The following is a 20,869-nucleotide window of genomic DNA, read 5'->3' as shown; positions in this document are numbered from 1 at the left end:
ATTGTTACTGATTTTCTTTGATTGAACCTCTTTTACCTTTTTCTGACTTGGTTCATTCGAATTGAACTCATAATTTTGATTTCTCTGGCTGTTTGATTGATTCCCTTTCCTTATTTTTCACAAATCTTGTACCATTGGACTTTTGCCTTAAATAAACCCTGTGTATTTACCCTTCTTGTACTACTTTGGAAAAGATTTTAATCCAATTCTTTCCTTAATTGTCTTCTACCCGTTTGAAATCAGAATCCCTTAACTGAAGGGAGATTCTGTGTGATTTATTGCAAACTATTCCCTTACCTTTTCTTACTTGTTTTCTGCACTATAAGAGGGGCACGACCCTTCTGCACTTAGACACCTTGAACCTTCAGTTCAACATTTGAAATTAAATACTCTTTCAATACTCTACTCTCTTCTGAGATCTTTTGTACTATTTGCTTGCAATTTGGTTTACAAGACTTCAGCTTTCACTTATTTGTTTCCCTGAAACTGGTATGCCTTAATTTCGATTTCAGCACCATCCCTATGTGTTTATTTTACAGTTGCTACACTCCTGCCTACTTTGTTGTTCATGTTCTGTATTGAATATGCTACTCTCTCTTTGCATCTGTTATGAACTCCCTATACCCCACTCCCTTCTATGTGTTTGAGTTAAGGTTCATGGCCTGACAACATCTAAATTGCTGCTTAGGTCTGAACCTGATCCTCAATGGATCCCAACTCTCAAAATATGGCTAATAGGCTAGTCAGGATGTGCCAACACTCCTGATTGCTGGGCATGACCACCAGCCTGCCATGGCTCTCCCTAATTTCCCCTCTATGGACTTACACTTACTCTTAGATTCTAAGTTCTGCCCCCCTCTTATGAGCCTTGCTTTGGGACCTTGAGTTCCTTCTGAACTTGGACATCTGAGGGCTGACATTTCCACACTGCACTATGCTCTTAATTCTGCTATATATTTGGGTTGTAAGCACTACCCGGAGTCCCCTCGAGGCTCTTAGGGAACTTTGACACATCCAAAATAAGAGAATGCTTTGGAAATCTGTTCCTGGAAGTTGGTCCACCTCATATTGTTGGACTTTTGAGTCTAAATTAGGCTCCTTGGTTTTAGCTTAATTTCTGATGTAATTTTACCTTTTTCTTAATCCATTCTGGTCTGTAATATGTTGTAATAACTTATGGGGTTCTAGTGAAAAGGGGAGGGTCACTTATGTATGCATACGGGTAGACATCATGATCTTAGGTATTTATTCCTGCAATCACAACCTGTTTTTACTTCTGCATTTCATATAGAGATCCTGACTATAGGATTTTGCACTTTTATTTCATATAGAATCCTGAGTATAGGATTATGCACTTATGCATTTCATATATAAATTATGCCTATAGGTTTTCTGCACTTCTACATATATAGAGATCATGTCTCTAGGTTTTCTTCACTTCCGCGTATCTTATAGATAACCTGTTTATAGGATTCTGCATTTTACATCTATCATTAGGCAAACTGTCATAGGTTAAATAATAATCAATTGCATTCTAGATACCATGTCCATAGGACGCATGCACTTTCATAATCCTTTTAAAACCAACAACACCTAGAAATCATGCCTATAGGAGTAACCTTTGAATCTGATTCGCTTATGTCATCTACAAGTCTAAAATCAGTGGTATTATCGTCTAACATCTGCAGAACTTTTGTGTTTTCCGCAATTAGTAAGACTTCTTTAAAATCGGAGTAAGTACTATTAGATATCATGCCTATAGGTCTCACTTAGGCAAAACATTAGGTAATTAATTAATTGCATCAGTCTTTGATAAATTACAACCAGGGAAGGCTAATTCAGACTCCTCATCTGAGAAATATGTGATGAATCAGCCTATCCCACGCTTTAATTTGATTTCAGACCATAACCAGTACATGCAAGACATGCTAAACAATCTGTCTTTAAATGAGGAGGCATGTTTGAGCTCTTTAAACTGTTATGTGTTATCCCCATACCTGCCTTATATGTTTTGATTGTCGCCCTAGAAGTTTATCCTTTTAAAACTCTGAAAAGCCAAATTTCCCTTCCCTTTAGGACTAGTAGTCTCAAATGCCTCCAGGACTGATAGGGTTGGGGCGGGTACTAGCATGCAATAAGTAACGACACCATTCTGCGCTTTACTACCTTAACAGAGTGGGAAGGGTAGATATGGATATGATTACCGGTGCGCTAATACCACGTGCAACCCCTCTTCTGAGGAGCGATTGTCAGGTATTGCATTGATGTGATCCATATTGTTTGTAAACCTAGGACCCCCCTTTCTTTTAACTTGTTTTATTGTCCGAAAAGTTTCCGCATTCTTTATTCTCTTCAAACTTTCAATTTGTTTGCAATAAGATGTGAAAATCCCCTTCTATTTGAGGCCCTTAATTGCTTACCTGATTATGTGAAGTCACAATTGTAACATGGCCGGGAACCACACTAGTGGATCTTGAGGGGTGCCTAACTCCTTCCCCTAGAGATAATTTCTAGCCCTTACCCAAACTCTGGTTCTTCTAATTCAAACCCTTCTTGGTGTCCTAATGCGCTTAATCATTAGGTGGTGACTCTTCAAGTTCCAAAACCCAATTACCAAAAGGGAACAAGTTGTCCTCCTAAATGTCACAAGCCCGATTTCGCGAGAAAAAGGGGGTGCGACAGCGTGGCGACTCTTCAAGTTCCAAAACTCAATTCCCAAAAGGGAACGAGTTGTCCTCCTAAATGTCACAAGCCCGATTTTGCGAGAAAAAAGGGGCGCGACAGGTATTATATGTGACTCGTCATGAATGTACTTTCTAAGCATAGACACATGAAAGACAAGATGAACAGAGGACAACTCAACGGGTAGCGTTAGCTTATAAGCCACGTTTCCTTTCTTTTCTAGAATTTCATAAGGTCCGATAAATCTAGGGCTAAGTTTTCCTTTCTTACCAAACCTCATAACTTCTTTCATTGGTGAAACTTTCAAAAACACCTTATCACCAACCATGAACTCTAACTCACGATGCCTCTGGTCAGAATAAGACTTTTGACGACTCTGAGCCGCTTTAAGTCTTTCTCTAATTAGCTGAACTTTCTCCAAGGCCTCACAAACAAACTCTGGACAAATCAACAACACCTCTGCTAGTTCAAACCAACCCACTGGATACATCTCCGCCCATACAATGCTTCATAAGGAGCCATACCAATGCTGGCCTGATAGCTGTTATTGTAACCAAATTCTATAAGTGGCAAGTGATCATCCCAATTACCTCTAAAATATATAACACACGCACGCAACATATCTTCGAGAGTCTGAATAGTACTTTCTGCCTGGCCATCAGGCTGTGGATGAAAAGCGGTGCTTAAATTGACCTTGTACCTAATCTTTTCTGAACCCTATCAAAAATACGCCGTGAACTGAGGGCCTCTGTCAGATATGATTGAAATTGGAGTACCATGCAATCAGACTATTTCTTTGATGTACAACTGCGCATATTGCTCTGCGAAATCTGTCGTCTTTACTGGTAAGAAATGTGCGGACTTTGTTAGTCGGTCTACAATAACCCAAATTGAATTATGTTTATGGTACGTGCGAGATAGACCTACTACGAAATCCATATTAATCATCTCTCATTTCCACTATGGTATCTCTATATCTTGAGCTAGGTCACCAAGCCTCTAATGCTCGACTTTGACTTGCTGCAATTTAAACATTTAGCCACATGATCTGCTACTTATTTCTTCATGCCTTTCCACCAATACAACTCTATCAAATCTAGATACATTTTGGTAGCACCTGGGTGAATAGAGTACCTCGAACTGTGAGCTTCCTCCATTATGGCCTTCCTAAGACCATCTACATCAGGCACACATAACCGATCATTCAACTTCAAAACTCCGTCACTTCCTAGAGTTAAAGCAGTGATTTCTTTGCTTTTAACTCCTTCTTTTAATTTCACTAAGTACATATCTTCATCTTGCTTAGACTTAACATGCGCAACAAGGGAGGATTGCGCTAAGGCATAAACAGTTATATCTCCTTCTTCGGTCTGATCTAATCTAATTCCATCATTTGCTAGTTTTTGAATTTCTCGACCCAAAGATCATCTTTGTACTACAAGATGGGCCAATACACCCATTGACTTCCTACTAAGTGCATCTGCTACCACATTAGCTTTACCCGAGTGATAAAGGATATTGATGTCATAATCTTTCAATAGCTCGAGCCACCTTCTTTGTCTCAAATTTAATTCTTTTTGCTTGAAAATGTACTGGAGGCTTTTGTGATCTGTAAACACTTCAGAATGCTCGCCATATCTTTAATGTAAACACCACTGCTGCAAGCTCCAAGTCGTGTGTGGGGTAGTTCTTTTCATGATTCTTTAACTACCTGGAAGCATAAGCAATGACTTTTCCATTTTGCATAAGAACACAACCAAGGCCCACTCTGGAGGCATCACAATACATTGTGAACCCACCTGAACCTGTCGGCAAGGTTAACACAGGTGCAGTGGTCAGCCTCTTCTTTAACTCTTGAAAACTCTACTCACAAACGTCTGACCATTGGAACTTAACTGCTTTCTGAGTCAACTTAGTTAATGGAGCTGCAAGTGAGGAAAACTCTTCTACAAACCTTCTATAGTAGCCAGCTAACCCCAAGAAACTCCTGATTTCAGTTGGCATTGTCGGCCTAGGCCAGTTCTTGACTGCTTTTGTCTTCTGAGGGTTTACTTTTATTCCTTCACTAGATACTACGTGGCCTAAGAATGCCACTGACTGCAACCAGAACTCACATTTTGAAAACTTGGCATAAAGTTCATTCTCCTTCAAGGTCTGCAAGGCTATTCTGAGGTGTTCTTCATGATCTTCCTTGCTCTTAGAGTACACCAAAATGTCGTCTATAAACACAATAATAAAGGTATCAAGGAATGGCTTGAAAACTCTGTTCATGAGGTCTATGAATGCAGCTGGAGCATTTGTCAACCCGAATGACATCACTAGAAATTTATAGTGCCCGTAGCGAGTTCTAAAGGCTGTTTTAGATATATCATCTTCTCTGATTCTCAACTGATGGTACCCCAACCTCAAGTCTATTTTTGAAAAGTACTTTGCACCCTGAAGTTGATCAAATAAATCATCAATTCTTGGTAGTGGGTACTTGTTCTTATTGGTAACTTTATTCAACTGCCGATAGTCGACACATATTCTGAGAGACACATCTTTCTTCTTGAAAAACAAGACCGAGGTACCCCACGGTGAAACACTCGGTCTGATGAAGCCCTTGTCAAGAAAGTCTTTCAATTGTTCTCTCAACTCATTAAGTTCTATTGGAGCCATCCTATAAGGAGGTATATATATAGGCTGAGTGCTTGGCATGAGATCAATGCCAAAGTCTATGATTCTTTCGGGAGGAAGTCCGAGAAGGTCATATGGGAAAACTTTTGGAAATTCTCTAACAACTGCCACTGACTGAAGAGCTGGTGGTTCTGATTCTAGATTAATGATGTGAGCCAAGTAGGCGAGACATCCCTTACCGATCATTTGTTGTGCCTTAAGGTAAGAAATAAACCTACAAGCGATGCTAAACTACCCTTCCACTCTAAGACCTCTTCATTTGGAAATTGGAACCTGACTATCTTGGCATGACAATCTAACATTGCATAGCAGGAAGACAACCAATCCATACCCATGATCACATCAAAATCCACCATTTCTAACTCTATGAGATCGGCTTTGGTGTTGCGACCTTGGACTGAAACTATACAACCTCTATAGACTCTGGTGACTTTCACTGACTCGCCAACTGGAGTAGATACTAGGAATGGCTCACTAAGTTGTTCAGGTTCTAGTCCGATGTTAATTGCAAAGTATGGAGTCACATATGAAAACGTTGAACCTGGATCCATTATGGCATAAGTATTATGTGAGCAGACTAAAAGTATACCTGCAATAACTTCTGCAGATGCCTCTGCACTCTGACGATCAAGTATAGCAAACAAACAGGGTTGTCCCTCTCCTTGAGTAACTCGGTCTGCACCTTTGCCTGCTCCATGCCCGGTCTGATTATGAGAACCACGAGCCAAAGGTGGTGCAACTGCAGTAGCTGAGGAACTAGAAGGACGAGTTGATCCACCACTGAAATTACGTCGCAACTTTGGGCAGTTGGCCTTTATATGACCAATGTCTCCACAATGGTAGCAACCATGAAACCCGAGCTTGCACTGACCTGAATGTTTCCGCTTACATGTTCCACAAAGACCTTGTTGGTGTGAATGTTGCTCAGCATGACTCTGGCTATGTGAGGATGATGTCCTAAAATTCTGATTCTGGCGAGACTGATTTCCATAACTCTAAGTACGTCTGAAGGAAGACCCACCACCTCAGTGATGACTGGACTGAGCTAGTGCTAATGACTCCTTATTAGAGGAATCCCTTCCACCTCCGCTGGATGTACCATTAAACCTGCCCGTTGTCCGGGCTTTCTTGTTATGCTCTTTTTCTTCTCTCCTTAGTTGTCTGTCTTTTTTTAAGTGCTTGGTAAATCCCACAACAGAGGAGAAGGCTATCATCCCCACTGCTGTAGCTGATGTGGTATCCTTAATATGGTAAGCTAAACCGCCAACAAACCTGCGAATCTTTACTTTTTCTGTCCTAACCATGTGAGGAGCATGCTTAACTAACCTTATGAATTCCTTGTAGTACTCTTGCACACTTTTATTCCTTTGCTTGAGCTGTTCGAACTCTGTAGCCTTAGCTTCCCTATCCTCTTCTGGGATAAAGTTAGCTGTGAAGGCCTCTTCAAATTCTTCCCAAGTAGGCAGACCATCATCTTCATCTCTTTCCTTTTCCCACATCTCAAACCAAGCGTCGGCCACATCTCTAAGCTGGTAAGCAGCTAGCTCCACAGCTTCATCATCAAATGCTTTCATCACTCGGAGGGATTTCTTGACATCCTCCAACTACAACATCAGATCTTCATCGACTGTAGAACCATGGAACACTGGAGGACTCAACTTCAAAAATTCATTCACTCTTGAGGACTCAGAATTGTTCTGTATATTTGATTGAGGTGGAATCTCATCTCTTCTCTCGTTCTGGTTGGCCATAAAGGCTTTAAACATCTCTATAGCACTGTTGATATCATTAAACATCTGACCCACCTCGGGAGATATAGTTGCCTGAGTTGGAGCTGCTGTTGGGGGTGGTACTGCATCCTGAGGTACTGGATCATCATGCTCTATCCCTTCTTCTTGTTCAACCTGGGGTACTTGGACTTCCTTTGTGGATTTTCCCCTCCTTTTCTGAGTCGAAGCCTTCTTAGTTCTACCTTGAGCCACAATAGTAGCGATAGTTTCTTGAGCAGCATCCTGAGTGTCAGTATCAGAGTTGTGAGTACGCGCCATTACCGCGAGTTTTGGAGAAACAAATAAATTAGGTAATTTCTTAGAGGTAGACTCTACTACACGATCTAAAATATGAAAAAAAGAGACTTTTCCTAAATGCTTGTAGCGTCCTATTTATAAGTATGACGCGCTTCATGCACATAAACAAGACTCTACTAACACGGCTTCATAGACCCCTAGGACTCCATAAACTTGAGGCTCTGATACCAAGTTTGTCACGATCCATTTTCTGAACAAGCCGGGACCGGCACTCGATCACTAAACATGACCGAGCGAACCATCTCTACTTATCAAATCTATTATAACTCCAAACTTTATATGCAACAAGACAATACTTTAACCAAATACTTTTGATTAATTTAAACACTTAAATAAATCAACTCTAAAACTTTATTCATAGTAACCAATAAAATACTACTAAGTTATTGTCAAAAACATCTGAATTTTAACCCAACGACTATGTCTATGAAGCCTCTAATGATAAACTGACGCACTGCTCAGGACATGAGATTTTCTGGCCAATTCTCTAAGTAACAAAGAAATAACTAAATAAAGATGACTCTAAGGAATACTCCACGAACAAAAGCGGAGCTCACCAATAGCACTGGAAGAGAAGGAAGTCCTAACTCGTAGCCTGCTCGCCTGCAAATCCGGTTCCTACATTGTACCGCAGACCAACGTAGGTTCCCAAAAGAGAACATCAGTACCATCCATTGTACTCAGTGAGTCTCAACAGGAGACGAAACTTTAATAACATATACATTACGAGCAAATATTCTAAATGCATGTAAAACATAAAGCTTATAAGAATAATTCTAAATAATTGCATAATAGCAGTTTATGAATATTCTTTTCTTTTTCTTTATTATAAAAAAAATACTTCACTTTATACTTTGGGAGTTCCAACTATCCTGACTTAATTCTGTCATAGTCACCGTGTGATCGACACGGGTTCGACCCCAACCTGATCGAATAGGTCCAATCCACGAGGTGCCACTCACTTCATGGTTCTCAGCACTCATGTCTCATACCTTAGTATGACTAAGTAAATTCTCAGCAACGAGACCCTCGGCTCATGTGCTCCCTACTTTGGCACAAGTAGTTTCAGGAAGTCAACGCCTTGGTCAGGACCCTAGGCCTGGACGATGACCCCTTCTCAGAATAAAGGATACTCCCAAAAATCTTTTCTTTCTAAAACTTCTTCTTGTGACTTTTCAAGTCTAAATCTTTTATACATACTCATACTGGTATCCTTAAATGTAAGGCATGTCATAAGAATGAAATAAACATTCAAAAGTATTTACAAAGGTTCTTGATCCTTCATGAATTTTCAACATGAAAATGCCATATAAAGATAACATAAAAATCTGAAATTTATGCACATATATCCAGATAATCATCTAAACTTTAGCTAGAAAATAATTCTAAGCTAATAGGTACTTACTACTCCAATTAAATATATATTAACTCTTTTATGCAATTCATCAAACACCTTGTGTGCGTGCTTTTGTGAGTTAAACCACTTTAGTAAAAGGTTATATCAACTCACCTCAAAACTTTTCGAGCCAATACGTAGACCCCAGTCTAATTGACACCAGTCAAACAATCGATTCTACAACAACCAGTGCATTTTAATCAATTTTAAAGTTTCACACCTAAACATGAAATTTATTGCTGATATAGAGAAAGAATGAAATTGATTATTCAATTCTTACCTATTAATACTGTACGGTAATTAACAATAGGGATTTTTATATACCCGAGTTCAAGAATTCGTGACTTGTAAAGAACCTAGAATTTTTCGTGCGTGACTGCCTCGGTTTCGTAGGCCTGCATTTGAAAACAGAATGACTCTGTTCTGTTCAGGGCATTAAGCCCTTTGTATTCCTTTTTTTTGTACCCACTTTATGGGTAGGTCACGTGCACTATCCTTTTTTTTCCCTTTTTTTAAATACTTTTTTTAATTTTAAAACTTAACTAATAATTAATGATACCCACTATTAATCATTAATAACTTCTAAAATTATTAATATTCCTCTAATTGTATATCCAATTATTTAAGTGTGTGTGTGTGTATATATATATATTCACTATAACGTGTCTCGAAACTTTTATAAATTTGAGGAGTATTACAGTTAGCCACCAAATAAGCCTTCGCGACCGCGGCTATACCTACACGATCGCATAGAAGGGGACACCAGAAGACAAAACAACAGTTCAAAATAGGAGGAAAAATACTCGTAGCCCATCTAAAACACGCTCGAGGCCCCTAGGACCCCGTCTAAACACACAAACAAGTCCTATAACCTAACACAGACTCACTCGGGGTCTCAAATCACATCAAACAATACTGAAAATGCAAATCGTGCCAAGAATCGAACTATGAACTTCCAAATCTTCCAACTTCTAAAACTCGTGCCGAAACCTATCAAATCAACCCGAAAATGGCGCCAAATTTTGCAGATAAGTCCCAAATGACAAAAAGGAACTGCTCCAACTCTTGGAATCGCATTCCGACCCCGATATCACAAAAGTCAACTATGGGTCAAACTTCTCCATTTTCCAAACTTCAACTTTTCCAACTTTTGCCAAAATGCCTCGAATTACCCTATGGACCTCCAAATTCGAATCCGGACGCGCGCCTAAGTCTAAAATCACCATACGAAGCTGCTGATATCATCCAAAACTTATTCCGGAGCTGTTTACACAAAAGTCACATTCCGGTCAAATTCTCACCGCTTAAGCTTCCAAAACTAGATTCCTTCTTCCAATTCGACTCTGAATCATCCAGTAACTGAATTCAACCATGCATGCAAGTCGATACACATAATATGAAGTTGTTCAAGACCTTACCCCGCCGAACGAAGCTTAAATTCTTAAAACGACCGATCGAGTCATTACAGGAATGGTAAGTGTGCAGTTGTTCATTATTTGGAAGGATGTTATCAGCTGATATTGTTAAATTATTGAATGTTTATTTGGGGAACATGGAGGTCATATGGGATTTTTTGGCAAAACGATAAAACTATGCTACTGTAGACCTTGAATATGCTTTAAATATCATTGAAATAATGTGTTGAAAGAAAAAAAAACTACTTAAATTACGCGGGAACAAAAAATTTCCGTCATGATTCTCTCATATAGAAAATTTGCTCACTTGGAATATGCGGGGGTGCAAAAATGTGTCTTTTGAAGAATATAGATTGGTAATAGGAAAGCCAAACTCTGTTCTTATGTAATTTTAGACTACTGTAAGGTTAAGAAAGTTAAACTTTATTCAAGTGTAGTTAAATTACTTCATGGTCGAGAAAACCAAACTTTGGTCTAATGTAGTTATATTAATTCAAGGTTAAGAAAGTCAAACTTTTCTCCAATTGGATTAAGGAAAATTGACATGTGTATACCCCTCCTAATAACTATTAGTAGGGTTTTAGCCAAAGATTAGGTTTAGCTTTTAAAGCTAAAAAAAAGGTAGTGGATAGTCAAATCTCATCGAGCGAACTAAAAAACAGGAAAAATATTATCCCCTTCTAAACTAAAATCCAACTTCACGCGTCCCCTTCCATGAGCTCTAGAAGTGAAGTTTCAAACAATATTGATTTTCTGTCTTTGATGATATATACCTTAAACACACCTTAGAAAAGAAAAATCCAGATCCAACTTCACTTATAAACGCAATTTGTCTCCTAAAGAAATCGAAGAGGGTGAATCATTTGTGAATCAATAGAAGTTGGTTTCACATCTAATTAGAAAAATGACTAAAATGTTATAGAGGTTTCATCCAAAAATATCATATACATTCACCAAATATTCAATCTCATGAGTTCAGACGATTCTATGCCACCAACATATATATCCCAACTAAGGGTGTCTAACGGGTGGGCCGGGTAGGAAAAATTAGTAATCGTACGGGGTTGGGGTTCGAGTCGGTTACGGGTTAGGGCTTACTGGGTTTAATGGGTTCGGGTTCATTCGGGTAAAAAAGTGAACCGTAAAGGTTACGGGTACAAGGGGGCGGATCGGGCCGGGTTAGTGTAATTTTTAATCTTTTTTTCTATTTTGTATAACTATTGTAAGTTACATTAATATAAAATAAAAATATAAAGAATACAATGAAGATGGGAAAAATTGCACTTATAAATAGGAAGTGCTACATTTATTTCAAAATTCAAACTTACAAATTGAAAGGTTTACATTTAACAACAAGTAAATTAACCAAAAAAGAGTAAATTCAAAAGTTTTGCATTGCCTTAGTAAGTTCTTCATAATCAATATGAACTGAGTGGCCTTCTTCTGGAGTGTTAAATTCAGATGGGTTACCACGTGTTAATATATCTCCAAGTTCCTCGTCTTCTGGGCTATCAACATCTTCACGTCCTTGATTTCTTTGTTCCGATCTAATTCAATCTCTGAAATATACTAAAACTTCCAAAGCATTGCTTCCCAATGAGTGACAGGTGTCTCCAAGTTGTTGTCTTGCTTGGCTAAATGCACTCTCTGATGCAACAGTTGAAATTGGCACATTCAGCACGTCCCGAGCCATAGCGGAAAGAACAGGAAATTGCTTTCCATTCTCATGCCACCATCCCAACGGTGAAAATTCCTTTATGCGAGGCTCTTTTTGCTTCTGTAAGAAGAATTGAAGTTCATCAATGTTCCTTCTACTGGTTTGAGTGTTAGAAAATATAGAAAAAATATTAAAACTATGAAGGCCTTCTTAATCATCCACAGTAGTAGAAGTGGTACAATGCATAGTGGGATTAACATTGGCTACATTAAGAGCATCATCATCAATTATATTTGCATAATAGTTATATAATAGTTGTAAAGAATCATTTAGCTTGTTCATAGTTCATACAAACAAATATATCTGGGGTTTCAGCTGATCCAATCTCCATATAAGTATATAAAGCATTGATTAATTGGTGACAATCAGACATCTTAATAGAAGGATTTAAAACAGCGCCAATTAAGTAAATTGGAGGAATTGAAAAGAAATATTTTTTGAATTTTGCTTGCATTTTTCAACAACATGCCTATATTTTTCTTTCTTCTTAAATTCAAAGAGTAGAAAGAAATTTCAACTATATGTACTAAATCCATAGTAACATTAGGGTAATATGCTTCAGAAAACTCAACAGTAGCTGTATAAAATTTATACAAAAATTTAACAACATCATTAATGGCATCCCAAGTAGTAGTTGTTAACATACGGTTTGGATTAGTACAATGCACATTAGCAACTTCAGTTATTGGGAATCTATATTTGTAGCAATATTTTAAAAATATATATGTATAATTCCATCTAGTCACAATTTCGTCTGGCATGAATCTGGGTTTAAGGTTATGCTCGTTACACTTATTCTTAAATTTTCTAATTCTAGATTGTCTATTATTTCCTTGAATAACACCAACTGCTCTTCTAACATGAGTAATTTCAGTTGAAAATAAATCAAGGCCATTTTTAACAATTAAATTATAAACATGACATGCACACCTAACATGAAAAATTTCATCAAGTGGTGGTTGCAAATGCAGTTTTAATATTGAAATTGCGACATTGTTATTAGAAGCATTATCAAAAGATATACACAATACTTTTTGCTTGAGATTATAAAATTCAACAACTTCGCAAATAGTAGTACTTATAAACACAACAGTATGACTCTGATCTTCATCATATTTAAAAGCGATAATATGTTTTTGCATACAATAATTATCATCTATCCAATGACATGTAATTATCAAATAATCATTTCCATTAACATCATGGCCAATATCAGAAGTTAGAGAAACTCTACAAGGAAGGTGGCTAAACAAATAATGTATGTATGTTTGATATTGTCCATGAAGTCTAAAGATATCAGATCTACAAGTACTTCTAGGGATACTCCAATGTTACCACGAAGAAACGTCAATTGTTCCAATTTTGAAGTTCAATTGTTCAAACTTCAAATAATAAATACTACGATAAATTAAATTCCAAAAAAAAAGAGTCAAATAGTTAATTGCACTTTAGGTGAAGATTGAAGAATGAGAGAATATGAGAATTAAGATTGAGAAATGAGAGATGAGTGAAGAAATGAAGAAGAGGGGGGAGGGGAGGGTGTATTTATAGTTTATCAAAGGGGTGTTAATTTTTCTTTTTTTAAAAAAACCCAAAAATGGGCTATTTTGCCGTTGCGCAACGGCCATAAGGGTAGAAGACCGTTGCCAACGGTCAGAAATAAGGCCCACTATTAAAAAAAATTAATTAGCCGTTATACCGGTCTGGGCCGGTCCAGTTCGGGTCGGTTAACCGGTTGAACAGTATAAACCGTTGACCAGGTTTGATCGGTCCGGTAAATTGGTAGGATTTAAGTAGACGGACCAACCCCCTACCCCTTTAGCCCAGCCCCACCCAACCCCCTTATACCGGTCTGGGTCAATTCCGATTTTAACCACTTTGGGCTGGTTCGGAAACGGGCTGACCCGACCCGTTAGACACCTTTAATCCCAAGGGATGTGGAGCCAGAATTTAAAGTTTATGGATTCTCAATTTACGTAGGAACGCATAGATCATCTTAGTTACTGGGTTCACAATTAAATACTTATACATATTTAATGAATTTCTTAATATAAATACAATGTTTAAGAAAAATTAACTGGGTTTGGCTGAACCCGTACCTATAAGACTAGCTTCGCCTCTGTATCCCCATGCATATTACTTGTATATTCATGTATATAGCAGTTACACTTGTAAAAGACAAAATCTATATACAAGTATACTTCCATATATAATAGTGCATATCCATGTATATCACTATTAGGGGTCGTTTGATAGGATGCATTAGATAAAATAATGCATGCATTAGCTTTGTGTATTAATAATACATTGTTTGGTACACATTTTGAACTTATGCATTAGTTGTGCAAGCATTAGCTATACATCCTATTTGGTATTATCCTATGCATAACTAATGCATATAAAACAATGGTATTAGCAATGCAATGAGTTTTAATGCATGCATTAGCTTAGTTAAAGACAAAATAGACCCTTCAAAATTTATGTTTGATTAAAATATGCTAGTTAGTATATTAATGCAAGTTCAAAATAATCCAAATAGTGAGAAATAAAATTATATCTCTAGTAAATAAATAAATACTTAGCATATTTTCTTTTTTATAAATAAATATTTAATTTTATTTTACAATATAGGTAGACAAATCAAATAATTTTTTGTAAACTTTTTCATATAAAAATATTTCTCAACATATATTTCTTTTAAAAAGTTAGAGTGTGAACTAGTTTGAGGGCATTTTTGTAAACAAATAATTCTTTTAGAAATTGTGCAACGTTTTAATACATCAAACCAAACAATGGATAAGAAATATGTTAGCATAACTAATACCAGCATAACTAATGCAAGCATAACTAATACCATCATTACTAATACACCTTATTCAGCATTATTCTTATGCACCCTACCAAACGACTCCTTACACTTGTAAGTTGTAAAAGATATCACATGTATCCCCATGCATAACACTAACAGTATATTCTTGTAAATCATTGTCACAATTGTAATAAGCAACATATGTGTAATCATGTATATAACAGTGTATATCCATGTATATCACCGTTACACACCTGCTCTATGCATATCACTATTAATAGTGATTTCCAAAAATCAATGAGAAATTCAAAAGAACAAGAAGAATCAATAGGACGTGTATACTGAGATAAAGAGTTTGGGGAGAGAAAATGAAAGAAATTCGAATAAAAACGTTAGTAGAAAAAGAGAACAGAAAATATCAAAAGCAGATGCATCAACCAAATCTCTGAAGGAGAAGAGATAACACTGAAGATTTCAACCTAAAAAGGATCTATAGGACATGTATACTGAGATAAGGAGTTTAGGGAGAGAAATTGAAAGAAATTCGAATGAAAACTTTAGTAGAAAAAGAGAATAAATATCAAAAAGCTACTTTGTGATGTTTACATATGACTAATATTTTAGGTTAAAGAGCAATATGGGCTATTAGGTGTAATTAGTTGAAGATTGAGTTATTTTAGGGGCATTTGCATCTATACTCGCTTTTTGAGTCACGTTTTAACTTGTGTCCGCTTAGCAAAAAAATTTGCAAACGTACCCACTTTTTCGCGTAACTTCAGCATATGAGGCTGAAGTAGCAAAGACAGTCACGTAAAACTTCAGCATTTTAGTAGACGAACCTGAAGTAGCAAAAATTGCTGAACCAAGTGTGCTAAAGTTTTTGTTTGTAATTGCTGAACTTAAGCATAGAAGCTGAAGTTTTGTTCTTTATTTGCTGAAGTTTTTGTTTGTAATTGCCGAACTTAAGCATAGTAGCTGAAATTTTGTTCTCTATTTGCTGAAGTTTTTGTTTGTAATTGCACTAAATAAGCTGAAGTTTTTTTTGTCTTGGATTCATTAGTTTTGTCATTAAGCTTGTTCAAAAACTTTAACAGAAGATGCTGAAGTTATTTAGTTCATTTATAAAAACTTCAGCACTAAATAAGCTAAAGTGTTTTTGTCATGGATTCATTAGTTTTGTCATAAAGCTTTTTCAAAAACTTTAGCAGAAGATGCTGAAGTTATTTAGTTCATTTATAAAAATTTCAGCACTAAATAAGCTGAAGTTTTTTTGTCCTGGATTCATTAGTTTTGTCATAAAGCTTTTTCAAAAAAACTTTAGCAGAAGATACTGAAGTTATTTAGCTCATTTGTAAAAACTTCAGCACTATATAAGTTGAAGTTTTTGAAAAAGCTTTCTAACATACTAGATACATAATCAGATTGTCAACAGTATCTAAATCATAAATTTTGGAAACAACAAACGTGAAAAGAACAGAATTATCATGAAAAGAATCACTAAGTGTGACGTTAAACTTCCCGTACGTGAAAATATTAATAAATTATTGTCTACTAACTTACGTAATTATTTATAATTTATTTTTAAATAATCTGATAAACATACTTATGGCAATCATCCCATGAACTGAAGTTTCATAGCAGCACCAACGACAACAGAAGAAAGAAGAAGAAGAAGAAGAAGAAGAAGAAAAAGAAGAAGAAGGAAGGAAGGAAGGAAAGAAGGAAGGAAGGAGGGAAGGAAGAGAAAGAGGGCTGAAATTGTTTAAAAAATGGGTACAAGTTAAAACTTATAAAAATGAGTATAGGTTAAATGGGGGCGACCAAATAGGGCATCCCGTGCAATTTTTACGTCATGGTCAAGGGAAAATGGGCCGGGCATTAATGGAGTGATGGCTAAATTACTTCAGGGCTAAGAAAATCAAACTTTGATCCAACACCGTTAAACTGTTTTAAGGTTAAAAAAGGTAAAAAAAATGACACCAAACACTGATCCAATATTATTAAACTATTTAAGGTTAGGTGCATGTGGCTCCCGTTGATGACAAGATGCGGGAAGCGCGACTCAGATGGTTCGGACATGTAATGAGGAGAAGCCCAAATGCTCCAGTAAGGAGGTGTGAGCGGCTGGTTGTGGAGGGCACACGAAGAGGTAGAGGGGGGCCTAAGAAGTATTGGGGAGAAGTGATCAGGCAGGATATGGCGAAACTTCAGATTTCCGAGGACATGTCACGTGATAGGAAGTTGTGGAGGTCGAGTATTACAGTTGTAGGCTAGGAAGTAGTTGAGTCTCGCGTTACTTTGTACCATTGTGAGCCTAGTCCGGTAAGGTTTTAGTCTAAAATAACTAGGGGCATTTCCATGTCTTAATACTTTTTCTTTTCGGTGCAAGATCTATTTACTAGCCATCATTTCTACCTTGTATTTTTCTTCTGCAATTTATGTTGCTATTTTTTCTATGATCTTTATGGTGAAACTAATATTCTCTCCTTTTGTTTTTCTTATTATCTTGAGCCGAGGGTCTTTCGGAAACAGCCTTTCTATGCCTTCGGGGTGAGGGTAAGTTTGCGTACATATTACCCTCCCCAGACCCACTTGTGGAATTTTACTGGGTTGTTATTGTTGTTGTATTTTAAGGTTAGGCAAATGTCGAAAATGACACGTAATAGCTGGTTGTAACATTCCTAGTTAAAATATACTTATTTTAAAAAAAATATTTAAAGGTTACTAGTTTTGACAAACTTAATAATAGACTTCATCCTCCTGCTACTATTGTTGCTTCTTGTTCAGGCCTTCGAGGTCTGCGGTTAGGCTCTAGCAAGCCTAGTTGTCACTGAAAGATAGATTGAACCAAGGAATGAAGGTATTTTTCTCATTTTTTATTTTCTTCAATCTTCATACATCATTTTTATCAAATTAAGAAATTCAGATTTATTTAACTAATTAAGTTTAACTCTTATATGATGTTTTTCACAATCAAACTTATCTTCAATATTAGTGTTTGAGCAAATAAATACTAAATCAATTAATAATAAGTTAAAAGGGTGAATCTCAGTTGAACTTAATAAATTCTAGACCAAATAAAATAAAAAATTTTTTAACGAGTAGATTTCAGGAACATTAAATAGTGAGCTTAATATGCTATGATTGACAAAATATGTAATATCATAAATGTATAATAAATGTAAGAAATGAGAAGGGTTATAGTGGAAAGGAATTATCACCCAATGATTGTATGATTGGGTGTTCCCTTTCTCTGATGGCGGCGTGAAAAACAAGAGGTCAAAATTTATATGAGATGTTGAGATTTATGGATAAAGATTGAACAACATGTGCTTGAATAAATGAATAAGATAATTCTTTTGTATATTCTTCTCTCAACCTTTACAATATGTTCTAGTTCCGAAAAAAGCAAATCCCTTTTTGTTCTCTTTCTCTTCCTATTTATAAGGGGCATTTCCCAAAAACCCTAAAAAGTACAACATAAAGAATATCCAAAAGAATATTCATTATGCCCATTTATGAACCTAAGTTATCATTATTGTCCTGTCTCAGCTGCCCGCTTTTGACGTCGACCTTTATGAGTAGGGGTGGGGATACTTTTGGCAAAACCGAAATCCAAACCGAAATCCGAATTTCTTGGATTTTTGGATTACGGATTGGATTTTGGATTTAATTTTTAAAATTTTTGGATTTTGGATTGGATATTGGATTTGGTACTTCGAATTATGGATATCCGAAAATCCGAAATTCTTATACTTTATATTTAGTTCATTATCCATATGTCAATAGTAATAAGTTCAATATCCTACCCATTAGAGATTATCATATATATTTAATACTAGTTACTAAGTTATTATGAGAATACTTTCTATTTGGATATGGTTTTACTATTTCCACTTCTTATCTATCGTATTAACGTCTTTATTGTATTTTTTTATATAATAATTTCATTACTTTAATATTTCATTTGGATGATTGTGGTGAGAATGAAGAACTTTTCAGGCAATTTAACATGAGTACTTCATTTGGATATTCATTTTTGTAAAAAGAAGAGACATCTCAACTTATAAGCTCAAAACCGAAAATCCAAAATATCCAAACCGATTAATCCGAAACCAAACTTAAAAAATATAATCCAATTCGAATCTATTTGGATTGGATTTGGATTTTCATTTCGTCAATCCGAAAAGTGAAAATCCAAACTGAAATTTCATATGCAATCCGAACTGCCCGAACGCCCACCCCTATTTATGAGAACGACCTTCAGTCGTTATGTGGTCGACCCCATTCTTTGTCTTACTTATCTGTTACTGGTGTTACCAAATTTGGACCTATACAATTAGTTCTAACTTTTCTTTGCTAAAATTAAATATAATATTAATGCTTCTTTCGCCATATACTCAATTTTAATTTAAATATGTAATGGCAGGAGGCTGGTGTATTTCTTTATTTTTAATTTTTTTGGGCTCAAACTCAACTTTGGTATTAACTTGGTAATTTTATGAATACAGTAGTCACCGACAACTTGTTTGGATGGTTATTACTAGGGGTGTACATGGATCGAATTTGTTCGGATTTTATCAAAATCAAATCAAACCAATTATGCTGGTTTGGATTGATTCGGTTTTGTCGGGGGTTTTCTTACTTTGTTAAAATTTTGATAAGTAAATATATATTTAGTAAAACTTGAAAAAAACGACAAACATATGATCTATTAAAATATTCTTATTGGAAAATTTACTTAGTAACACATGATAGTTATTTTTTTAGTCGTCTAACAATAATTTTTCATTGATGTACACTTTAAAGGTTAACCGAATTTAATAATTAAACATAAAATTTAATATCATACTAAATAATGATATGTTCTATTTAGTTTTAGCTTATTAAAATAACACTTCAAATTCGAAAAAGATATAAGAATTTAATAGACCTTGAATATGAACAAGGAAGAACAAAGAGATTGACACATTTCAATAACACTTGATAAGAAAGTGATGATACAACACATTATTTTGAAGTAAATAAAGACAGAGCACTTCTTATTCTATTAAATATTACATCCCATAAGAGAATCCCAAATATTTCTAGACATTTTTTTAAAGAAAATTCTATATAAAGTCTTAAAAGTATATATAAAAATTATATATTTATATGCGGTTTGGTTCAGATTTTTTTTACTTAATACTAACCAAATCAAACCAAACCTAATCGATTTTTTTAAATAAGTTTAGTTTAACTTTTCGATTTGGTGCAATTTTTTGAACACCCCTAGTTATTATATATCATTTCATAATATATCATATTGTATTGTATTATATTTTATTAGATTGCAATGTTTTATGATGTCAGGCACCAACAATAAACTTACAATATTACCAAAAAATATATAATAAATTTAATATATAAAAAGGTAGAATAAAGGATAAATTATAATTATGCTAGGAAAAAATAATGATATACATAAACTAATATTTATTGTATCATATCAGTAAATTCGTCGTTACGTAACGACGAAAAGTGCCACTAAGAACCGTTTTGGTGTGGTCGCGTCGTATTTTTATTTTTTTCTCTTATCTTGCCCTCTTTTATTATTAAAAAAAAAATATTTTAACCTTTACCCTACCTTTTTATATAATAATATTACCTCTTACCTTACTTTTTCTTTATAATATTGCAAGTTTATTCTTCATATTATTGGTGCATAACATTATGAAACAACGTAAAATAATACAATCTATCCAAATATTGTATACCTTAAGACAATATATGACAATATAGTGTACAATACTATACGATACATTATGAAATAATACATAACAACCATCCAAACAAGCTATGACAATATCATACAATTTATAATAGGAGAATCAAATTAATGTGATAATGCTAAGTGTCACAATAAAAATGTAACAAGTGTCAAATTTTCGGACAAAATTAGTTAAGTTAGTTAATACTTAGTTACTCTTTTTGAAATTGAATTTAAAATAATTAAATTTCTATATATTTTTAAGGAAACTATTATTAAAAAAGGAAAAAATATATAAATATATAACTTCAATATAGAGACATATAAAATGATAAGAC

Source organism: Nicotiana tabacum, chromosome 18 (assembly GCF_000715075.1).
Source record: "Nicotiana tabacum cultivar K326 chromosome 18, ASM71507v2, whole genome shotgun sequence".
In the NCBI taxonomy this organism is placed as follows: domain Eukaryota; kingdom Viridiplantae; phylum Streptophyta; class Magnoliopsida; order Solanales; family Solanaceae; genus Nicotiana; species Nicotiana tabacum.
The sequence above is the reverse complement of the archived record's forward strand: the minus strand, read 5'-3'. Positions refer to the sequence as shown.